Genomic DNA, 4202 nt, shown 5'->3' with positions numbered 1-4202 from the left:
TGAATGTGGCAGGTATTGTTAACTAGCTGACCCAAACCCTACACACAGTCCCTTCTACTTTGCTTTCCTCTATTATAGAGACTAAAACACGAAAATAAACAATTTCCCAGCTTTCCTTGAAGGAAGGGGTGACCATATAACATGATTCTGGCCAATGAGCTGCAGGCAGGCATGCTTAGGGGGACTTAAACTTAGTGACAAAACCTAAGAGAAAGCCAGGATCTTTTTCCTTTAGCCTGTTAGCCTTTCCTATTCCTTATATCTCAAACATAGACATGAAGCCCAGAGTTAAAGAAGTAATTTTGTGGCAATGACTCAAGAAGCCAGAGGGCAAAGGACTACACACTAAGGATGGTGAAATGAAAGCTCGGAAGAGCCTAAGTCCCTAATGTTTTTAAGAAGCTCCCATAGCTACCCTACTTGTCCTAGAGACTGCCCACCTCTTGATTTCTTGTTATGTGAGATATCAGTTTCTTATTTTCAAAATCCTGACCTGTTTTTGTAATCCTAAATGATAAAGAATATTACTATCCCTATTGTATATATGAGGAAACTGAGGTCCACAAAGCTTAAGTGACTTGCTCAAGTTCACAGTGCATGGTCAGTCCCCAAATACAGAAATTTTCAAAGCCATTCCAGTGATCTTTCCAAAAGTTACTCCCACATAGAAATGCATGAATTTAACAATAAAGTATGGTAAATAATAAAATTGAGGGACTAAAGAGAAAAACCTAATTATACTATTACAGCAGTATACCATAGATGGTCTATCCAGAAAAGAAATATGTATGATACTTGCCCAGAAAACATTACAAAACTTATACCAAATATACTATATAGAGTGGAGTTTAAATTATTCAGATATCTTCTAATAGGAGTCTAATACAAAAGTAGAACATCTACCAAACTCTCTATTTCCTATGTAATAAATGTCTTGCTCAGAAGGCAGAGAAAGCAAATATTATAACTGATAGCCTCAACATCATTCCAACCAGAACCTTAAAATGAAGTGACCATATTATCTTAATAATAGTAAGAAAAGAAAACCATGGACATGGCCAAATATGTGTCTGAGACTTTAGAAATGTACACCACAACAATGTTTGGGGGAAAAAATAGATATGCCATACAGATTCTTTATTCACCCTTGATCTGTTTGAAATTGTATCAAAGACTAGATAAACAAACAAAAAAGGATACTTATCAAAGATGTACATGGTCATATATATCTGGAAGAAGAGTTAATGTAGATGACAGATTCAAAATTCAAAATTATCTTGACAACCTAGAAACTTAGGCTGAAATCCCCAAGACAAAGAAATGAACACAAAGCCTTGCATTTATACTGAAAATTAATTACATGAGAGGTTAAGGCCAGACCAGACAGAAGCTCAAATATTTAAGATCTTATTAAGTTTTATAGGTTTTAGTTGAATACAAGCTTTATGTAAGCCAGTAATACGCTGCCAAATATGATATTGCTGCCAAAAAGATTAACACAATTCTTAGACTAAATTAACAGAACCAGAACATCCAGAACACTGGAGGTAACATAGCCACCCTGAATTCCATGCCAGCCAAGGGCAGCACAGTAAAGAGTTGGAGTTAAAGCAGACCTTGGTTCAAATTCTAGCTTGGTGGTCACTTATTAGCTGCAGAAGTGACAGACAACAATGCTTCTGTAAGCCTATTTCTTCATGCTGTTATTGTAAAGAGTCATAAAAGATTTAGCACTATGCATGCCACATAATAAGAACTCTATAAAGGGTAGCTATTACTATTTTTGTTATTATAATACTCTACTTGTAGTATTATATGTTTTCCACCTGTAATAGTTTCTCATCTACAGTCCACCCAAAGAAAAGTGCCAAGATGGGAAATAATTTTATTTTTAAAAAATAGCTGAAAAAAGTGTTGAGCCTGGCAAAGAAAACATTAAAGATGACTGGCTTCATATAGAAGAGAAAACTGACTTATTCTGTATAAATACAGAAAGCCAAACATTATAGGAGTAACCAAAAGACATATGAGAGAACTATAACAACAGAAGTGGTCATATAAGGAAAGGAGCTACTTGAAGATGGGGTGAGTTTCCCAACCCTGGAGATATTCAAGCAGAGACTAGGTGACATAGGCACCATAAAATGATTTCAGTATAGTCATTAAAGCCTGCCAAGTACAGGGTTAAAGTACTTTCACCAACATTATATGAGGCAACATAACAGATATTAAAGGCAGATGCTTTGAATTCAAACATACCCAAGTTTAGATCCCAGCTCTATCACTTACTTTTTTTTATCACTTACTTTCTGACAGCTCTCAGACAAATCACTAAATCTCTCCTTTCCGAATTTTTTAAAGTGAGAATATTAACAGCATATTTGTAATGAGCTTATACAGACAGTGATAGGGACATATTAGACATTCAACAAGTGCTGGTTGTTTCAGTGGGTGCTAATAATAATTATATTAATATTGGAAAGTTGTTACTGGAGGATATTATTATACCTTTAGCTCATTTTTAGCTCAAAAATTTTATGGCTCTACAAAAACTTATGCTTTTCTTTGTCAGACATGATAGAAAAAATAAAGATTCAAAGCCAGGAGACTTAGGTATGAATTTCAACTAATTTACCAATTAATCATGAAACTATAGACTAAAAAGTTAACATCCTTGTGCCTTGGCTTTCTCCTGGTCTACCAAATTGAAAAGTTGATGGAGTGAATGATCTCTAAACCTCTCTCCTCCTCCTGCTAGCTCTCTCCTTCCTGCTGATATTCTTTATTGCTATGTGATCAAAGTAGTTCCAAATATCAAGCTATCCATATGTCATCTTCTCATCTCCCCCTATGGTCTTTATTCTGATATAGTTCAAGGATGCCAAAGACCCAACATATACCCTGAGGGAAGCAACAAGGGAGAAAGCGTCCTGCCCCAAAGGTCATACCCTAACATCAAGTTATTGCCCATCAGGACTTCTGGACATGTGAGTATGATCATGTTTGTATTTTTGTTCTTGCTTCTTTCTGTGATACATCTTTCTCCATTCTTTAATCAATTAGTAACCCACAGTTCTATTAACCTAAAGCTGTAGTTCTTGTTGGTGCAAGTGACAGACTAGTGGACCAGCCAAAAATTTTAACAGGGAGATCCTAGAACTTTGAAAGATATAAAAATGAGCTACAGAAGTTTGCCATGCATCCCTGGCTGACTGGGAGGCTGTGTGCACATGCAGAGGATATTCAGCCTAGGATTCTTCACGCAAAACTGGTTAACTGGGAAACCATAAACAAACTCAAGACGTTGGGAGGAAAGTAAATGGTGAGGCAGACTTAAAAATTATCATAGGGGCGGAGCAAGATGGCGGAGGAGTAGGAGACCTAGATTTCCTCTGGTCTCAGGAATTCAGCTGAATAGGGATCAAACCATTCTGAACACCTACGAACTCAACAGGGGATCGAACAGGATGGTAGCAACAACTCTCTGAACAGAGAAGCGACCACTTACTGGAAGGTAGGGCGTGCGGAGAAGTGAATCCGAGGCGATATTCGGGAGGATAGACGGCGGGGGAGGGGCCTCCGCCGGCCGCTTCTGGCAAGTGATAGAGCCGCGGAGCACAAAATCGGACCTTTTAGAAGTTGGCTCGGCGGAGGGACGTCGCTGCAGTGGCTAAGCGGGGGGTGGAATCCTCCCGGGACAGTGTGGTCTCAGGACCCTTGGGGTCACGGAGAGACCGGGAGTGCCTGAGTGCGGCAGAGCTCCCAGGTATCAGAGCGGGGAAGCCAGCTGCAGAGACGGAGCAGAGTCGCGGGCTCTCAGCTCGGGGTTGCCATAAACTGTGATCTGCGGCCCAGTCAGGGCACGGCTCCCCCAGCAGGGACCCAACAAGCAGCAGATCCGGGGAGACTCCCCTTCCTTCCCGGGGAGGAGCGGTGCGGGAACGCACTGCAGGGATCTGCTGGGTTTGGAGACTCCGTGCGGGGTCGGGTGCCAGAGATAGCAACGCTCAATCACAGGCCAGGTGAGCACGGAGTGCGGCCGGAGATCGGGGACATGGGAGTGACTGCTTTTCTCTGGGGACACACTGAGGAGCGGGGCCCCGAGTTCTCAGCTCCTCCGGGTGGAGATTGGGAGGCCACCATTTCTGCCCTGGTCCTCCAAAGCTGTACCGAGAGCTTGCAGGGAACAAAAGCTCCTGAGA

The 4202-nt window shown here is 41.1% G+C and overlaps 1 protein-coding gene and 1 pseudogene across 1 annotated transcript in view; one reads left to right on the top strand and one right to left on the bottom strand.

Annotated features, from left to right (window-relative positions):
* HPSE2 (heparanase 2 (inactive)) overlaps positions 1-4202 on the bottom strand; it is a 681364-nt gene that overhangs the window by 612355 nt on the left and 64807 nt on the right. The gene's annotated exons all lie outside the window — the stretch shown is intronic.
* LOC112830756 (U1 small nuclear ribonucleoprotein A pseudogene) overlaps positions 1-4202 on the top strand; it is a 68131-nt pseudogene that overhangs the window by 9698 nt on the left and 54231 nt on the right.

This window comes from Callorhinus ursinus, unplaced genomic scaffold (assembly GCF_003265705.2).
Source record: "Callorhinus ursinus isolate GAN/ISIS: 27379988/994484 unplaced genomic scaffold, GSC_fseal_2.0 scaffold20, whole genome shotgun sequence".
Taxonomy (NCBI): Eukaryota; Metazoa; Chordata; class Mammalia; order Carnivora; family Otariidae; genus Callorhinus; species Callorhinus ursinus.
This window is presented reverse-complemented; position numbering and strand designations above follow the sequence as displayed.